The 20,681-nt window shown below is 46.7% G+C and overlaps 1 protein-coding gene and 1 pseudogene across 1 annotated transcript in view; both read left to right on the top strand.

Annotated features, from left to right (window-relative positions):
* Positions 1-20,681, top strand: part of Stox2 (storkhead box 2) — a 247,377-nt gene that overhangs the window by 51,567 nt on the left and 175,129 nt on the right. The window lies entirely within an intron of this gene.
* Positions 11,749-12,041, top strand: LOC127668866 (ubiquitin-60S ribosomal protein L40-like; annotated as a pseudogene).

Below are 20,681 nucleotides of genomic sequence, written 5' to 3'. Positions count from 1 at the left end.
ACTCTAGCACGTTAGTTCCAACAGGTGGATGGATGAAGGGCTAATTTTTTTTTGAGAATGCGTGTATAATTTAAAATAAAAATTTACATTTAATTTGGAAAATGCCGAGTTTTGTCTTAAATACCCTTCCTTTCTCCTGTTGCAGCCAGTCTCCCTGTCAGAGGACACCCTTCTCCTGGCTATTTTCCCATTTTGAGCTGCCGCCTCAGGCGTCGTCTCCCCACTAGGGGGCAATGGAAGACAGGCAGAACCGGTTCGCAGGCCCATTTGCTGCTCCAGGGACAGCAGGCTGAGGACTCACTCACCTGTGGTTGTAGTTGGGGCACTGCATGCCGGGTGGCCATTTCCCGTATGTTGACTATACAAATCGTCAGGCAATGATTAAAACCCAAGAAGTAACGTCAATGGGCACTTAGTACGATAGGCCTACCTCGGGCCAGACCCTCTCCTCGCCGCTGAGTTTGCTCTGCTTTGTCTGATATAGGTGAACGCTTACCAATGTGGTTACTCTGCTCTGAGAGACTCACAGCCGTGGGGCCCGGAGAGTTTTCATCATTATCCTGGTATTGAGTGTCCTCTACTGCAAGTGCTAGGGACCAGAAATGCTTGTAGTTTTGGATGTCTTTGGACTTTGGAATATTTTAATAAACATAATGAGATGTCTTGAGGACTGGACCCAAATCTAAACATGGAATTCACCTGTGTTTCCTGTACTAACGTGTGTAGCCCGGAGGTGATCTTAGATGGTATTTTTAGTGTGCCTCTGTCCGGATGTCAATGCTTTTTATGAGGTCAGGTGTGGTGTCTTAGATGTGTGGCTTCTTTTCTTTTTAAAAAGATTTATTTATTTTATTCATATGAGTACACTTTTGCTCTCTTAGACACACCAGAAGAGGGCATCGGATCTCATGACAGTTGGTTGTGAGCCACCATGTGGTTGCTGGGAATTGAACTCAGGACCTCTGAAAGAGCAGTCAGTGCCCTTAACCACTGAGCCATCGCTCCAGCCCCCAGCTTCTTTTCAGTGTTCAGAAGGTTTTGGATTTTAGAGCATTTGGGGTTTTGTATTTTTGGATTTGAAATAGTCACCTTGCGTAATTAGATCATCGGAACTGTCTGCGGTCTGTAGGCCCCTGCCTCGCCTCTGATGTCAGTCTACTTCTGTTTTTAAAATGAAGTTTGTTTGGCTGTCACAATGACTTTTCTGAGTCCAAGAGATGTTTAGAAAAGGAGGCAGGAAAAACAAAGACCATCTTAAAGACATTTGGAAACACATCCCATGTGACCGGGGCGACGGGGCTGTGCTAAGGACGTAGGGCGGACGGACGGACGGACGATGTCACTCTGCAGTCCTGGGGAGAGAGACAGCAGTGGGTAAGGCAACCCTGCTCCTGTGGCGCTGGCTTCAGTTTCCCATGGAGTCGAACCATCTCAAAGAAACCATTTCTACGGGGAAAATGAATCCTGGCTTTGCCCTCAGCCTGCTTTTGCTGCGTGCTTGCCAGAATGTAGCCTAGGTAATTAATTTCCTTATGTAATCCCTGTTCAAGAAGATAGATGATTAACGGAGCCACTTGATCCTTTCGTGCCCATTACAAGACATAGTCATTAAAATCTCAGGCCCAGGTAATTCCCCACTTCCTTTGCTGTTACTGCCTTTCTTGACTTGGGTATTTAGGAATCTGACTTGGTTATTGGCTGCCTCAGGCAGGCGCTGAGCCAAACCCAGCCTCCCCGAGCATGTACGAGAACTGCCCGGGCTGTATCGCCTTTCTAGCTCCCTGCGACATGACTGGACTAATTTTTCAGATGCTGTGAATGGCGTAGAGCAGACTATTGCTTCACTGTTAAGAGCAAACGTGCAAACTCCCAACCTTAGAGCCAAGGCCTATCCATTTCCCTTTAATTACCTCCAGAAGTACCCGTTAATGATTCATTAGTTATAAAAATAAATTATAGGCACTCTCTAACTCCGTTTGCAGTTTCTTTTGACCTTTTGAACTGGCTACCGCCAGGCGAAGAGGTACGTGCGGGGGTATAACAGTGGTGTGACTCAAATTGCTGGTAATTTTATAGATTTAATAAAGGTAGAGCAAGGCTGTGTCTAAACAGGGTTAGGCTGGCATGGAGGGAGTCGCTTTAGGACAAAAAAAAAAATCTTGGCTTCTTGTGGCGTCCGGAGCGGACAGAAGCATTCTGTTGCAAACTGCATATCAGCCACGAGAAGGTTCTCCGTCTGTGCGCTGGTTTGTTCTGTGTCGCTATGATGAACACCACAAGGCAGTGTGACTCGGGGAGAAAGGGGCCCATTTGCCTTATGTGTCCCGGCCCTAGTCCATCACTGGAGGAAGTCAGGGCAGGAACTCAAGCAGGAGCAGAGACAAGAGGAGCCAGAGAGGAAAGGCAGCTTGGTGGTGTGCTTGCCAAGGCCTGTCCACCTGCCCAGGGCTGGTACTGAGGACCAGACCCTCCTCCATCAGTCAGGGCTGGTACTGAGGACCAGGCCCTCCTCCATCAGTCAGGGCTGGTACTGAGGACCAGGCCCTCCTCCATCAGTCAGGGCTGGTACTGAGGACCAGGCCCTCCTCCATCAGTCAGGGCTGGTACTGAGGACCAGGCCCTCCTCCATCAGTCAGGGCTGGTACTGAGGACCAGGCCCTCCTCCATCAGTCAGGGCTGGTACTGTGGACCAGGCCCTCCTCCATCAGTCAGGACTGGTACTGAGGACCAGGCCCTCCTCCATCAGTCAGGGGTGATACTGAGGACCAGGCCCTCCTCCATCAGTCAGGGCTGGTACTGAGGACCAGGCCCTCCTCCATCAGTCAGGGCTGGTACTGTGGACCAGGCCCTCCTCCATCAGTCAGGGATGGTACTGAGGACCAGGCCCTCTCCATCAGTCAGGGGTGGTATTGAGGACCAGGCCCTCCTCCATCAGTCAGGGATGGTACTGAGGACCAGGCCCTCTCCATCAGTCATTAATCAAGAAAATGCCCACAGACACTCCCATAGGCCAGTCCAATGGAGACAATTTGTCACCTGAGGTTTCCTCTTCCTACATGACTGTGGTCTGTGTCCAGGTGACAAAAACTAACTAGCCCCGTTCTGTTCTGTGTGGTTGTAAATACATGATGGCTTCTTTTCAGACATGGTTTCTGAAACATACTTGAGGCTGTGTCACTGCTTGTAGGTGAAACAGGTCACAGTGAATTTCAAGATTTTGGGGGATGGAGAGTGGAGGAAAAAATATTTCCATGTGTTTTCTTCCTTCCTTTCTTCCTTCCTTCCTTCCTTCCTTCCTTCCTTCCTTCCTTCCTTCCTTCCTTCCTTCCTTCCCTCCTCCTCCTTCTCCTCCTCCTCCTCCTTCTTCTTTCTTCTTCTTCTTCTTCTTCTTCTTCTTCTTCTTCTTCTTCTTCTTCTTCTTCTTCTTCTTCTTCTTCTTCTTCTTCTTCTTCTTCTTCTTCTTCCTTCTCCTTCTCCTCCTCCTCCTTTTCCTCCTCCTCCTCTTCCCCTCCTCTTCCTTTTCCTTCTTCTTCTCCTCCTCTTCCTCCTCCTTCTCTTCCTCCTCTTCCTCTTCTTCCTCCTCCTCATTATGGTTTTTTGAGACAGTGTTTCTCTGTGTATCCCTGACTGTCCTGAAACTCATTCTGTAGACCAGACTGGCCTTGAACTCAGAGATCCACCTGCCTCTGCCCCCTGAGTGCTGGCATTGAAGGCATGAGTCACTATAGCCCAGCCCTTTCTTTGTTTTTCAAATACAATTTTATATGGTATCTTAGCCTATGAGGATGAGAATGCTTTTTTTAAGGACAGAGGACTAAGAACAATTTATCTCCCAAAGTCACATCAACCTGTAGGGATGCTCAGAATTTAGGATGAAAAAAAAAAACCCATTAAAGTGGTAGATTAAATGGCTTTCATATTTATTTCTCTAAAGTTTTCACCCTTTAGTCTTGTGCTGTCACACCTGTAGGGAGAGATGTGTGACATCCTGGGAACTGACATTTAGAACAGAGCTTGACAATGGTCAGATAGTAAAGTGACTGTTTTTGGCTTTTTGGGTCAGACAGTCTGAGACATGACTGGCCAGCTCTGCCGTGGGCAGTGGGACCCGCACTGAGAGGGCCTGGTGCCTTCCATAGAAGCCGTGGGTGCCGCGATGTGCATTTCCCACTATTTTCTACAGGGTGAGCAATTGTTCTGAGTTTTGCTTGTTGTCTAAAAATGGGCAAATGGGTTGTAATTTCTGGGTGTGGTTTGGTCTGCGGCCATGGTTTGGGGATTCTTGCTTTAGCCTCTGCGGGCAGTACTTTTGCAGATGAAGTAAATGGCTGTGCTTCTCTGGTTTTCAGAAGAAGACTTTTGAAATTCATTTTGGCTACTCTGACAAGGTCTTTTCCTTTCTCAAGACACAGCCACAGCTGACTATGCCCGCCTTGTGTCGCAGAGTCTGTTCATCCTGGACACAAATGCTTCCCGAGGTAAACCGTGCTCAAAGACAGTAAAATGCAGACTGGCCTTGGTTACGAACTGGACAGGTTCTAGTGGGAAAGATTGCAAAGTCTTTGTCTTGGCTACATCCCTCCGAGCTCGGGCAGAATATCTGACAAAAGCAACTTAAGGGAGGGAGGGCTGATTTTGGCTCACGGCTTAAGGGAATGTGGCCCGTCATGGGCGTGGTTCGCAGTTGCGGCATCTGGAGTGGCTTGGGGCCTTGGTGGCTCTGTTAGTTATGGAGTTAGTGGCACAGCAGTTGGCTGGGATGGAACAAGGCCAGGCTGACACCAGCTTGTCTCCAGAGACCTACTTCTGCCTTAAGCTTCAGTCTCAACAGATTCCACCGGCTAGGAACCAAAAGTCTCAAATATACAAGCTGGGGGCGGGGGGCAGGCATTTTATATTCAAGCCGTGGCGGCTGTCATTTCAGACGCAATGTTTGACTTTTGCCCCAGCACCTCGTCGTCGTCCCTTCTGGAAGACAGATTCTAAGGACTGCCAAACTCGGTTCATGGAAACGTGCACGTTTGAGTTGCGGTTCCACTGCCTGCCCCATCCACTCATGCCATGACCTGAGTTGAAGAAGTGTCAGAGTTATGGTTAACAGGTGCCTAAGAAATAAGAACAACTGCCCAACTGCCGGGCGGTGGTGGCGCACACCTATAATCCCAGCACTTGGGAGGCAGAGGCAGGTGGATTTCTGAGTTTGAGGCCAGCCTGGTCTACAGAGTGAATTCCAGGACAGCCAGGGCTACACAGAGAAACCCTGTCTGGAAAAACAAAACAAAACAAAACAAACAAACACAAACAAACAAAAAAGAAATCTAAAAAAAGAAATAAGAACAACTAATGTGGAAATCTTCCCACCAGAGGAGCCGTCTCTGGCGCTCTTTCTCTTGCTGCCATCCTCTCCACCATCCCTGGCCTCCTGTCCTGGATTTAGAATTGTGAGGGAGATGGCAAGCCGAGGAGAGCCTATCAAGCCTCCTTCATGTTCCTCACTTTCTCCTCGTCGTTCAGATGCTAGCTCTGGAAAAGAGGAGTCTGGGAAAGGGGTGGGCATTGATCAGAGTCTGGGAACGGGGTGGGCATTGATCAGTGCAGTGCCCTTGGAGATCCTGGGGCGGGGCAGCCCCCAAATAGACCACAGGCTTGTGCCTGCCTTGGGGACTTACTCCCCGAGCCAAGACAGGCGGAAGTGAGTAGACTGAGGGGAATCGGGTGGATGCTGACTGGGGGTTTTGGACTTTGGAGTGGAAATGATTGACAGGTGGGGCTACAGGTTCCTCGGTGTGGGCGGAAGCAGTGTGAGAAACTGGGTGGGGAAATTGGAGAACTAAAGCAGGGAGTGGGAAATGGAGGAAGATACTTCCACCATCTAGAGCTACATTAGGAAGGTGGTCTGTGGTGCTAGAGAGGAAATAGGCAAGAGACACTGACCTGACAGGGCTGAGTGAGGAGGAGGAGGAGGAGGAGGAGGAGGAGGAGGAGCTGGCCTGGGGTGATTCCAAGGTGCTCTCTATTCTAAGTGAAACAGCTGAACTTTCTAGAAGGGGCTTTGTCTGTGAAGTTAGGACAATGTCTCTGCTACGGTTTCCCAGACCTTAAGTGGTTCATTTGTTCATTCATTCATTCATTCATTCATTCACTCATCCAGACAGACCCGGCAGGAAGCTTTCAGAGCACTCACTGTTATAAGGGCTGGACCTCTGAGGGGTGCAGCAGGGCCTGGGCTGCCCTCTGAGAGCTGACGAGAGCTGACGTTTGTGGGGGTGGGCAAGCAGTGGCAAGGCGGGTGCTATGTGCTTGCAACGTACAGAGTAGCAGAGTCACAGAGGCGTGCGGAACGGGAATGTCGAAGGCCTCAGGCGAAGGCCTCAGACGGGGGTGGGGGTGGGGCACTAAGGCTTGAGTGCGGGTCCCTGAACGAGTTGAGCCACAGAGGGGATGGGCGTGGGGAGAAAGGGATGCCAGGGGAGGCAGTGGCTCCCAAGTGCGTTGGGAGGTGCACTGTAGTTAGGGTCACTTCAGTGTCTTTGGCACCAGTGTCCGGATTGCTCTTTATCATGGTCTAGAGATGGGAGAACCTGTCCACGTGGATCCCGCACACGGGTGCACATGGTGATCTTCATTATCGCTAACCGCCAACCCACTAAAGGCCACACGGTTTCTAAGGGGTCACGGCACACAGTTCAGTGAGCTTATTTTTTTTTTATGTGTTTTCGACACTATGTGGTTGAAGCGGTGAGGTGTGAGTTCGGTGCAGTGCACAGGTGGTGTCTCTCTGTTCCTGTCACCTTCGCACCCCAAACATGATGTAATATTTCACAACTGGTGGTAGTTATATACCTCATGTTTGTGTGTGTGCATGTGTGTGCATGTATGTGTGTGCATGCATGCATGCATGCATTAGTGTGTGTTCATATGTGTGTATGGGTGTACTGTGTATGTGCATGCATGTACATGTATGTGTCTGTATATGTCTGTGTGTGCATGCATGCATTAATATGTGTATGTGTGTATATGTGGACACACGTATAATAATAAAATGTAGTGCACACAGAAATGTCTAGGTTAGATGAGAGCTCTCTTCTCTCCAGAATGCGTAGTTTGGAAACTTATGAGAACTCAGGCAATAGGTATGTACACACACACACACACACACACCATCCCCCACTTCATAACCACTTACAGCAATCCTGTCATGTTAGACGTGGCTGTCCGTGACCTCCACTTTAGAGAGCAGTAGCAGACTTGTGCTGAGTTGGGGAGCGTGGGCCAGGACCATATCATATCACAACATAGCGGCAGCCAAGATGAAGTCCAGGCCTGTAGCTGAGGGCTGACGGCTTGTGTAACTGTCGCAGTATACAGCTTTCTGCAGCCTCCGGGTGGTGAACAGCGCTGTCTAACTTATCTCCAAGGCCCGTGACAGAGCTTCCTGTCTCAGTGTCCTGTGTCCTGCCAGTGCCTGGCCTGTTCGACCTTCTTAAGTGTTCAGAAAGTTTGGGAAGAAGGCCCATGTATCCTTTCCCCTTTTCTAGGGATGTGTCACCTTCTGTCACTGTCACTTAAGACTAAATCCTCTAGGATGTTAGCGACAAGCTGATATTGATTAGGAAATTTAAAAAAAGCAAACAAGGCAGTTCTTTAATGTGTTGGCTGAATGTGTCTAAAATGTAAATTTTGTTTCTTTGAAATGAAGTTTGAAACAGCAACTTGAACAAGATAGTGGAAGGGTGTTGCAAGATATTTCCTATCCATTCACACTGAGAGGCCAGTGATTGGAGGGGAGAGAGGAGGAGCTAAGAGAAGTGAGGGGCAGAGAGAGAGGGGGTGGAGAGAGAGAGAGAGAGAGAGAGAGAGAGAGCGCAGGAGAGGACAGGACTAGCTGAGCAGTGAGAGGGAGATGCGGATATCCAGATGGCTTCAGTCATATTTCTGGCATTTTGGAGAAGTTAGAAATATTGGGATAAGACTTTATCATTGTAAATTGGAGTTATGTAATTGGGAGTTTATATACATAAAAATATTTGGTTAACTATTCAAGTTTAAGAGCCATCCTTTACCAGGTATTTGGGTGCAGAGCGGAGTGCACAGGACTCCAGAGTCTATGGTGGGGAGGAAACACAGCTGGGATGCTGTGAGAGCTAGCCGGAAGAGATTGGCTCAGTGGCGTCAGTGAGAGTCACCCTTAGCTGGTCGCGCCCGGACTTGAAGCAGAGGCCTGGCGGGGTGGTACAATTTTATAATTATTTAACACTACAAAAGGGAAATTGTCTGATTAGGCACACACAAACAATGAAACAAGAAATGAACCTTCGCTGCCTAGTGTTGGTGAATTTCAGGATAAGCACAGTGGTTCTCCCAGGACTCTCTCCCAGGGATGAAGAAAAGTCATGTTCCTCAGTTCTGTCTTCCCGGTGGCACTTGGAGTTTGGGAATTAATTGCAGAGTGGCTTCCTTCTGGCAAATCCACTTATCTCCAGGGGATACAGGGATACAAGCATCCGAACCTGGGACAATGCTGGCTCCTCTAGCGCAGTGTCTGTGTGTGCGCGTGGGTGCATGTGTGTGTGTATATATATGTGTGCATACTTGTGTGTGTGTGTGTGTGTGTGTCTGTGTGTGTGTAGCAGAGGGGAATAAGCACCTTTCAGTCTTCCTGGGCTGGGAGGCAGGAGTGCAGTGTCCCTTTTCTTGAAGATTCCGGATCCAAACAGAGGGTCAATATACCCCCTGACAGCTGTTGTTGCAAATCTCTGAAGGGTTCAGCATTCCTATTCATGGAGAGATGATTCCAAAACTTTTGTGTAGAATTCCAAAGCCATAGATATTCAAACCACTTATATCAGACATCCCAGGATTTGCATTCAGCCTGCAAAACATCCTTCTGTGTACTTTACATCATATCTAGATTTTTTTTGCACACCTAATGCCATGTAAATAGTAGTTAGATTGTGTTCTTTAGGGAATAGCAGTAAGAAAGACATCTGCAAAGTGCAGGTGTGTCTTTGATTCTTATACAGATAGGGAACCTAAGCATACTGTGTCTCTTCTCTGTCTCTCTCATACACACACACACACACACACACACACACACACACCACACCCTGACCATCCTAGCACATGCACAGCAGGAGGGTAGTGAGGATGGGGGATCACCGCCCTGGGTAAGGGGCGCATGCATGAGAGGTCTTCTTGGAGAGGTGGTGCGCACACACTTTAAGGGCCTCTTACCTTCTCCCTGCTCTGGGTTTCATTTACCCCAAATAAAGAGTTTTGAGCTTGCAGTGACAGGCAGGTGGATCAATGGAATAGGACTGAAGACCCAGAAATGAACCCACACACCTATGGTCACTTGATCTTCAACAAAGGAGCTGAAAACATCCAGTGGAAAAAAGCTAGCCTTTTCAACAAATGGTGCTGGTTCAATTGGAGGTCAGCATGCAGAAGAATTCGAATTGATCCATTCTTATCTCCTTGTACTAAACTCCACTCCAAGTGGATCAAGGACCTCCATGTAAAACCAGACACACTGAAACTAATAGAAAAGAAACTGGGGAAGACCCTTGAGGACATGGGCACAGGGGAAAAGTTCCTGAACAGAACACCAATAGCTTTTGCTATAAGATCAAGAATTGACAACTGGGACCTCATAAAATTGCAAAGTTTATGTAAGGCAAAGGACACCATCAAAAGGACAAATCGGCAGCCAACAAAATTGGGAAAAGATCTTCACCAACCCTACATCTGACAGAGGGCTAATATCCAATATATATAAAGAACTCAAGAAGTTAGACCCCTGAAAAATCAAATAACCCTATTAAAAAAGTGGGGTACAGAGCTAAAAAAATGAACTTGCTTTCTTTAATCTGTCAGACCAACCCTGGAAACAGATGCCGGGAAGGGAGGGAGAGTTGGGGACATTGGAGTCCCACTGGGGTTAGGGCCATAGGACGGTAGACGGTAGGACTCTGAATATAGGATGTTTAAAGTGGGACCTGCAAGGATTGTGTGCAGAGACTGAGACGGGGCACAAGGGCTGCAGTCATAGCTGCACCTCCAGTGCCCCAGCCACGGGGTGCAAGCTGAGGGGATTCCGAAGTGTAAACGGGTCTCACCCGGCTTGAACTGATTTCTACCAGCCAGGAGCGAGAGAGCACTGTTGTTCAGAAACCGCTCCCATAGGTAAGCAGGTTGTCATTAAGTCAGATAACTGACAATTTTCTAAATGGACCCTACCAGGTAAGAAAATCGTGCTCCCAGCCGTCTCAACACCGACAAGGCGAGCTGCCCCACCCGACTAAAGTGTGCTCTAGTAGGACTTTAAAAAAACTCAGAGCAAATATTTAAATCTGAGCGGAGTCACGAAAACTAGTTGTTTTTGTTCTCGAGCCAAGTCTGAAATGCTTCTAACCACAATTATTTGACCATGATTTCTTTCTGTAAAACCAACAGATGGGGGCGTGGCACGGTGGGGGCGTGGCACGGTGGGGGCGTGGCATGGTGGGGGCGGGCATACAAGGGGCGGGCATGGAGAGTATATGGTGGTGCACATCAGTGATCATAGAAAGTTCCAGGCTGGCCCCGTCTACATGAGATGCTGTCTCAAAAAACCCACAAGAGCAAAACCAACTCAACTGTGGCGGTTCGCATGAGAGATGTCCCCCATCGGCGCATGTATCTGAACACTTGATCCCCACTTGGCTGCTATTTATGAGGTGGGGGATAGGCGGGGAGCCTTGCGGGAGGAAGCATATCACTAGGAGCTGGCTTTGGGAGGCAGAGGCAGGCGGATTTCTGAGTTCGAGGCCAGCCTGGTCTACAGCGCGAGTTCCAGCACAGCCAGGGCTATGCAGAGAAACCCTGTCTCAAGTTCTGCTTCTCTTTGCTTCACGTTCCTGGTTGAAGATGTGTCCTCCGGTCCACGCATCTCCTGATTGCTTCTGATGCCTGCTGTTCTGTCTCTCCACACTCTTACAGCCTTCCTCTGGGACTGTAAGCCAAAATAACCTTTTTCTTCCCTAAGTCACTGTTGGTCACACAGAAACAAAAACTGTTACAGCGGTAAAATCAAAACAAATCAATAGGTGATGGAGATTTAGTAACGTATCAACAAATATATTAATATAATAATTTATTAATAGAGTACCAACTCTGTGCCAGGCATTATACTGTGAACCAGAGATACAGCAATGATCAGAACTGTGAAATTTCCTGGCCCTCAAGGAAGTTTCATTATTGTGCAGTAATTTCAAATTTTCCCACAGTTTCACTGACAGGATTTCTCTCTCTATTCTTTTTTTTTTTTTTTTTTTTTTGGTTTTTTGGATTTGGTTTTTTCGAGACAGGGTTTCTCTGTACAGCCCTGGCTGTCCTGGAACTCACTCTGTAGACCAGGCTGGCCTCGAACTCAGAAATCCACCTGCCTCTGCCTCCCAGAATGCTGGGATTACAGGCGTGCGCCACCACAGCCCAGCCAGGATTTTCTCTTAAGGGCTTGGTATATAGCTCAGTGGTAGAAGGTTTGCTTAGCATGCCAAAGATCCTGGATATTCAGTCCTCTGCACTGGCAAAACAAACAAACAAACAAAAACAAAGTATAATTAAACAAATCGGATAAATAGAAAGAAAATCCTAGCTTCAGAAAGCACAAGCATCCGGTGCATCCAGTTGGCCTGCAGGTGAATTTTCAGGTGATTTTCAGGAAATCTGAGAAAGGGCTCTCTCTCCAACGAGGCGGCTGAGCGGCAGACGCCGACATGCAGATCTTCGTGAACACGCTGCCGGGCAAGACCATCGCTCTTGAGGTCGAGCCCAGTGACAGCGTCCGTCCGTCTGGAAAGAGTCCACCTTGCACCTGGTGCTGCGTCTGCGCGGGGACATCATCGAGCCGTCCCTGCGTCACGTCAGCTTGCCCGGAAGTACAACTGTGACAAGGTGATCAGCCACAAGTGCTGCGCACGCCTGCATCCTCATGCAGTCAACTGCTGCAGAAGTGCGGCCATACCGACCACCTGCGCCCCAAGGAGAAGGCCAAATAAAGCTCGGGCCATACCTGGCCTGTGACCCCGGGACCAAATAAAGTCCCCTTCCATGGGGGTGGGGATCTGAGAAAACTAAACGTGAGAAAAATGAACCCTTGCCCAGAGCGTGTCACTGTCTGTTTTGTAGAAGCATTCTCTCTCTCTCTCCCCCTCTCTCTCTGTCTCTCTCTGTCTCTCTCTCCCTTTCTCTCTCTCTCTCTCCCTCTCTCCCTCTCCCCCTTCCCCTCCTCTCCTTTCCTCTGTCTCTTCCCCTTGTCCCCCTCTTCCTATGGGAGTCTTTAGGATTTGGATATTTGTGACTACTTTGACCAATTGTTTCTTTCTTTCTTTCTTAATTTCTTTTTTGATTCATTTTTTTTTAAATACAATATGTTTGGTCAAGTCTTGCCAAACTCTCCCCATTTCTCTACCCACCCAACTTTATGATCTCTCTGTTTTCTTTTCCTCTCTTTCAAAAAACAACAAAAAACTCAAAATGGGCTGTGTGTGTGTGTGTGTGTGTGTGTGTGAGAGAGAGAGAGAGAGAGAGAGAGAGAGAAAGAGAGAGAGAGAGAGAATCCTACAACAATCAAACTCAAAGCAAGCAAAAGACCTACAAGACAAAACTCACACAGCCCAGAGAGATACCACTGAGTTCATTTTGAATTTTGACCATCTTTTTTGGTATTAAAGTAAAGGATGCAATAGAAACCATTACATATTGAGTGACAGAGAAATCTCGCGGGACATTAGTGTGAGGCTAACAGCTAAAACAGTCTTTTCTGGTTCTTGAGGGCCTTGGGGAGAGATGTTTATGCAGGTTACAGGAAAGTTCCGAATCTCTTACTAGTTGGTATTGCCTACTGAGAATCTCATAACCGTGATAAAAGCAATCAATATCTTTCTCTTCTATTTATAGCAAGCACACATTGTAGCCTTGAGTAACCTTAGACAGGGGGAGGGCTTAAGCAAAACCCGTTTATAATATTTTATTTTTAAGTATAAAAACATCAATATTTAAAAACCTGAAAGACTTATTGCCCAATGTTTTATTTGAAATTCTACTTCAAAACCAGGAATTTTTAGTTGTTTCAAAATTGGTACTTGGTGCTGAAGCATTTTTCTGTTCCAGATTAAACACACAGACACACACACACATGCATGCACAAATTGTCAGCTATTTTCACACTTTTTAAATTTCAGTTTTAGGAAGAGTTTAAACAAAAACAGTGAAGATAAGTCTTGAGTGCTGACTGCAGCATTAGCGGGGATCTTTGTGATGGTCCCCAACAAACACCCTCGTTTTGCTTGTACTCAAAATCGGTAGCAGATGAAACTAACTCTGATGCTTCAGATTTTAATTTTTAAAAATGAAATTGGTAAAAGCACCTATATTTTCCTTATTCCCTGGGTTGTTTCTATTTTAAAGATAACATGAGAGAATATTTTGACAGAAAAAAAACCCCTTAAACTCTGTAATCTATTATTTCATATTCTCTTCTTGGTGTATATGGGCATTTTCTAATAATTTCAATTTTAACTGACCCACAGCTCTCTGTTTAGATTCTTTTGGGTTGATTTCTTGATATGTACATCACAATTATAGAATATAGGTATAGAGTTCTGAGGAGAAATTGTTAGTTTTTAAACACTCATATATGCACAGCTTTCTCACACCCTCACCTTAATTTCAAATCTTAAACCAATGCCATTAAAAAAAAAACAACAACCCTAAATCATGTGTGGGTGGGGTGGGAGGGGATAGATGTTCTGGTAGAACCCTGCTGTGCAAGCACCATGACCTGAATTTGGATCCTGGTGTTCACATGTCCATCCTGGACATGGCTTCGAGCACTGGTAATCCCAGCAGGAGGGAGGTGCAGGTCAGAGCATCTCTGGGCCCTACTGGCCCGCAGCTCTGGCAGAATCAATGAGTTCCAGATTTAGCAAGAGATCTTGTCTCGAAAACTAAAGCAGAAGTGACTGAAGAAGACTCCAGCATCAGCCTCCGGACTACACACAGGCACACGCATACACATGCATACACATATTCACATGCACACGCACACGCACACACGTGCACTCACAAGCACACATGCATGCACATGCATACACACGTACACACACGAACACTCAGACATATATGTACACATGTGAACATGCATACATACACATGAGGAGTAAAAATATAAAACAAACTCTTCCATGTGGGCACCTGTATTTGCTGGTATTCTGCAATGCAAATTTCTCAAATCGGAGACGTCATCATGAATAATTATTTTTTTCCTCTGACATCTAATTGTCACAGAGAGTTCCCAGGGTCTGACTGAATGTCTTCTCAACGGGAAGTTTCTGGAAAGAAACTTGCTGGGAAAGCGAACTCAGGAACTCAGTTCCGTCTTTAAGCTTCTTGCCATTTGTACGTGAAAAACCGTGGTGAGCGGTTAGTTTATTTTTTTAATTAATTAATTTTTTGGGGGGATTTTTGGATTTTTTTTTTCCGAGACAGGGTTTCTCTATATAGCCCTGGCTGTTCTGGAACTCACTCTGTAGACCAGGCTGGCCTCGAACTCCACCTGGCGCCACCACTGCCCAGCTTTAATTAATTTTTTAAATTAATTTTGCAGTACAATCGCCATTACTTTCCTAAATGAAATTGTTACATATAACACTATACAAATATATATTTATATGTTATATATGTGTATATATACCTATACCTATACATTCAAATCTTAAGAAATATTCCTGGATATAGTTTGGATATACCAGATGCAGAGGTTTCTTTCCGTCCCTGAGAACACAGGACGGAGAGAAGGGAGTCCTAAAGGAGTGAAGGAAGAGAGGACCAAAGATGAACCCCAGGGATGGGTGGGTGAGCGTGGCCGACACCTTCAGTGCTGTTCTATGCCACCGCCCGCCTTTCCTTTAGTCCCTGCCCGAGACTCACCCGGAAGTGACGATAAGTTCGGGTCCGGCACACCTTCTGAGCCTGTCCCCTGCCTTTAGCACGTGCGTGGGCTTCTAGAGTCTCCGAAATCCAGTGTGTGGGAGTTTCCGGTCTTTGACAAGGTAGCCTCACTCCTTAACCTTTCCCTCCTGGCTGGTTTGCCACTCGCCTGTACCGGATCCCAAGCCCCAGATGACACCAACTGATGCCCGTACTTTTAAATATTCCAGACAAATGATTCTTGGGTCGTTATTTCCACCCAGGGAGAGTTGGGAATTAGGCTAAAGAAACACAAGCCCTTTGCGTCCAGTCCTTCGGGGAGTCATCAGACAGTTTAAAACAAACAACCACAGTTGCTTGAAGACAGCATGCTCTGATCCTTCCAGGCTCAGAAATCCTCCTAGGATACAGGATGCTGTCTGAAAAACCGCAGTGGGGGCGTGGGGCCAGAGGTGGTTAACCTTCCATAAGTCTTGCCTACTGAGATTGCTGACCGTCTTCCTGTGTGCGAATCTGGTTGTTGTTCCAGAGTTCAGATGAAGTTGATTCTAACAGACAACCCTCACTTATTAGATGTTTCTGTGGCGGAACTGGCGTTTGGAACTTTGTGTTTGGATTTTCATTGCTGTCCCCGTGTGTGCCTCAGAAAACACGAGGCATAAAAAGGAAATGTGCACAGAGCTCAGAAGCTTCCTGGAACTGCTGTGAGGAAGGAGTCAGAAGAAAGAGCATTAAAAAAAAAAGATTTATTTATTTCATGTATGTGAATACACTGTCATTGTCCTTAGACACACCAGAAGAGGGCATCAGATCCCATTACAAATGGCTACAAGCCACCATGTGGTTGCTGCAATTTGAACTCAGGACCTCTGGAGGAGCAGTCAGTGCTCTTAACCACTGAGCCACCTCTCCAGCTCCAAGAAAGAGCTCTAGTGAGCAGAAGGGAGTCAAAGTGGAAGGGTTGTGGGGCTGGGCAGTTGGCTCATTGGTGAAGAGTGATTTCTGCTCTCCCGGGGACAGTTTCATTCCCAGCACTCACATGGTAACTCCTGCCTCAGGGACCCAACCTTCTCTTCTAGACCTTGTCCACACTGGCATATAACATACACACACACACACACACACACACACACACACACACACACACACACACACAGAGAGAGAGAGAGAGAGAGAGAGAGACAGACAGACAGAGAAAGAGAGAGACAAAGACAGACAGACAGACAGAGACAGAGAGAAACAGACAATAGAGACAGCGAAACAGAGACAGAGGTACTGACTGGCTGGCTGGTCAACAAAATTCAGAATCCTTTCTGTCTGCATACACATGCACACACACATGCAAACACACACACACACACACACACACACACAGAGCAGAGAGACAGAGAATTTTTAAAACCGTTTTTTTAAAAAAACAGAATGATACCAAGTGATCCGGTTTCAGGCCTGAGGGTAAAACCTCTTCCTAGAGGGTATACGGCTCCCTGTCTACTCCCTGACAGGCTGGCGCTTGGCTGGCTATAACAGAAAATGTAGGCAATTAATTACTTGATTAATTCCAGCTTATGCAAATGAGATTCCATGTGACTCATGCAACAAGAAACCCGGGGGGTGGGGGCAGGGAGGGGATCTGCAAGAGCCAGACAGTCGACATAATGATAAAAACTCAGGCCTCGGGCCTGTGAAATGGCTCAGTCAGTGGGCAAGGGGCCTGGCTATGCTAGTGTTAGACCCTAAATTCAATCTTTGGTGCCCACTCCACAAAATTGTCCTCTGATCTCAACTCAAAGGCTATGGCAACCCCCCCCATTACAAACACACACACACACACACGCACACACACACACACACACACACCGATAATAATAAGTAGTATCATTTTAAAGAAGGTACAGACTGTCCTAACAGTTGTTGCGCATAGTAGGAGCATCACACAGTAGGGATTAAACCAGAACTGTCAATTCAGAGTCAAGGTGAACTGAAGCCAGTAGCTGCTGATACCGGAGCAGGAGCCCAAGCCTGTGGCAGGCCCTGTGTGGAGCTTGTGGGATCCTGAGGGGCAGTTTTTTTTGTTTTTTTTTTTTTTTTTTTTTGCTGCGGTTCTGGCCTGGTGGAAGTTTAGGTTTCATTGAGAGCTGGCCAGCAGCTTCGAGTAGATATGGGCATCTCTAGACCTTAGACAGCTAGTTAAGTGTGGATGTGGCGTGATGGGTTTGGGGTGGGGAGATAGCAGATTCTAACAGTAAGCTGGAGATTGGAGAAGATTCTTTTGATTCCAAGTTAGGAATTTGGCCTGAGTCCCAGGCCTAGGAGGAGCCAGATTTACTGGGCAGTTACCAAAACAGGAGCTTGGGAACAAGGCTCAGCCCTGTTATTTGAGGGTTGAATGAAGGCTGGAATTAGGGAATGGCAGCCTTTTGATTAAAGTTCGGGTGTTAGGGAATAAGGAACAGCCAGAACTACTTGGTGTCGGACCCCAGGGCAGAATTGGTCCAGGTTAAAGGCCTCTAGCCTGGGAATAGGTTGGTCTTGAGAATCAAGTCAGACTGAACCAACCACAGACACACCCTGTGGTCTGTGTCAGGCAGAAGAAGATGGGATATGATTTCTCAGGGGCTACTTATAAGAACTGTCTGAGAGAGATAGTTTATAGGACTTGGCAAAATAAGATGTTGCATTTTGAGCCTATGTGGTTGATCTTATTAAGTCTGGAGAGATGGATCAGTTGGTGGGTAAGAACACTCATTGATCTTGTAGAGATGTCTAGGGTTCAGCCTTCAGCACCCAGAAGGTGGCTCTAAGATGGCCTATAACTCCTATTCCAGAGGATGTGATGTTGCCTTCTGGCCTTTGAGGGTATCAGACAGGCACATGGTATCCATACATACATTCATACACCCTAAACAAAAATTAATATATCTTTAAAAAAATAGAACTTCTGCTGGTGGCACATGCCTTTAATCCCAGCACTTGGGAGGCAGAGAGGCAGAGAGGCAGAGGCATCTCTGTGAATTTGAGGCCAGTCTTGTCTACAGAGCAAGTTTCAGGACATCCAGAGCTGCACAGAGAAATCCGTTTTTAAAAAAAAAAAGAATATTAACCAAGTGTGGTGGCTCCTACCTGTAATACCAGCTCTTAGTAGGTGAAGAAGGAACATTTCAAGTCTGCCATGGCTACATGTTTGTATAGAACAAAAGCAGCAAAAAGACAAGGACTATTGAAGCGGCCATGATTTTTGAAGCTAAAGTCTTGAGTGTGAGATGGACATAAGAAAGATATGGACAAGAGGCTGTTAGTGACTGGTCCCAGGAGATGGGGCGTGGCTGGAGAGACCAAAGCACTGGTCAGGGGACAATGTAAGTGGTGGAGTGGCTCTCAGGAGGCCCCTCTCTGCATAGTGCTTCTGTCTGTCTGTCTGTCTGTCTGTGCTCCACAATGCAGAAGCTGTACCCCCCCCCCCAATCATATGCCTTCTTCCAATGCATGCTATAGGCCCAGGAGTAATTTTCCCAGCTCTCTTATCTTTCTGTTGGGTTTCTCAGAGTTTCTGCCAAACATACGCATTTTCTTAGTATTCCTGAAGTGATTTTTTTCTACCTTCTTCATCCCCCAGAAAAACATGTCGGCCTACTATATATGATTTCCGTTTGTGGTAACCTACAGGCTATCCGCTGGTGGGCTTTCCTCAGTGCCAACAATGGAACCTGAAGACTCACATATGCTGGGCAGGTGCTCTGCCTGCGATCTGCAGCCTGCCTGCCCAACAGCGTTCTTTAGTGAAATTTCCTTAATAGAAAGTTAAAAGATGAATATGGCTGCCCCTTTGTTCTTGAGCCATAAGGGAAATACAACAGGAGAAATATTACCATTGGATAATCCAATCCCCGCCCCCTGTGTCTTGGATGGAATATGTCTTTAAGCTATGATCGCTTCTTTGTCTCTTGGATTTGGACATAGAATGTTTATGACTTATACGCAAAAGCAGAAGCAAATGAACTCAAGTCTCTCGAAAAGTGAATGGACTTATAAATTGTGTAGGCAACCCATGAGCAGGAGAAAGCCCAAAGCTCTTGCTCTGTCATGGTTTGAAACTCTGATTTGGGGTTTAGGTCTCATATAGTTCTTTCAAGAATACACATACATAGACCTCTCCAGAACTTAGGTAAAAGCTCTAGATAGGTAATGAAGTAGCTTACTGATGAGGCCAGAGAACTACTGAGAGGGCACTGATAATGCTAACTACACTGGCATTATTCTGGGGAAACACCAGAATTTCAGGCCAATCACTGAGGTCCTTGCCACACACACACACCCCCGCCCCCAGTGATCCTTGGTTGGAGGGGTTGTGTGTGGGGGTCGATGGTGAGAGAGGTCTGGTGACCAAGATGAAGTGCTGTTTTGTTCTGTAAAACACAGGGGGTTGTAGGTCCTGGAAAGGCCCGATGAACTTGTCTTCATGGTTCCTCTTTCCAGGCTGGGGTGATGGGGCCTGGGGACTGTGCCAAGCAGATTCAGGGCCCAGTCCTACAGGTCCTTAATGACTTCAGTGTGGGTTTTTCATCTCCTGGCCAAGCGTTATCATACTTGTCCAGACAAGCCGCTCACCACTCCAGAAGTGTGTGGGAAAAGCAAGACTGCCCAAGCAACTGGGAGGGAAAGCTGTCTGAAGGTAGAAACCAATTACTTCAGGATTTATTTGCATGCACTCCGGAAAAGAACAACTTTAAATCTCTGGACTACATAAGGAAAGCGGGAGCCTTTCCTGGGCTGGGGAATAGAAACAGGATGGAGACTTATACTGAGCCCAGCTCTCTAGAATGTTCCAATTAGCTCTCGGAAGACCTGAAAAGCAGAGAGTCATAAAATGTTGACAGCAGTCACAACCAACGTGCAACAACGTGCGGTAATTCCAGGACTGCAGCACTGAAGGAAATCAGGGCAGTAAAAGCGTCCCTCCTCAGGATTCGGAGTAAGCCTCAGATTACTTCCATCTGTACATCTCACAGACCGCTTGCAAAAACCAGAAACCCTGGACCGAGGCCTCCGAGTGAGTATATTGAACTCTAGGGTGAATTGCCAGACAGAGGAGACTCCATTTAAATATAATACTTCACAACCACCCCCTCCTTGCCCCCACTCCCTCTTTCCTTGCTGGTGACAGGGGCACTGATGTTTTATCTGGACAACAGGAGGCATTATTTCTGTGCCTCGTGTGGAGTGAGGGTATCGTTGCTTATAAATGTTTATACCCGGGCTTCCCTGCTTTCACCGTTCCAGATACATGTAAAATTATTTGGAAGTTGCTCTCCAGTTGCATTCTGTTTTGGGTGTGTTTTTGTGCTTGTTGGAGAAACGTTTGGAAAGGTCACTGTGACAGGGATCATTTGTAATAGTGACTTGGTGAATAACTGTCGTATGTCACTTAGCATGTCTGTTTTCTATTAAGTATGCAAGAGAAAGTTCTTTTGCTGAGCTCAGCATAAATGTCACTAGGTGCTTTTTAAAATTTTTTTTTAATTTATTTTTTATTTTTTTGTCCTCTGATTGTCAATGTAACATGGGCCAATTCTTGGTTTCTGTGTGGTCGAGTCCTATAGATTAAAGTTGATATATAAAATGCAAGACTTTTAGATTGCCTGCCTGTGTTTGTCATGACTTATATTTGTTCGGAGATATTAGATCCGAATTTATAAACTCAGCCTGGA

The sequence above is a fragment of the Apodemus sylvaticus genome, chromosome 18 (genome assembly GCF_947179515.1).
Source record: "Apodemus sylvaticus chromosome 18, mApoSyl1.1, whole genome shotgun sequence".
Taxonomy (NCBI): Eukaryota; Metazoa; Chordata; class Mammalia; order Rodentia; family Muridae; genus Apodemus; species Apodemus sylvaticus.
This window is presented reverse-complemented; position numbering and strand designations above follow the sequence as displayed.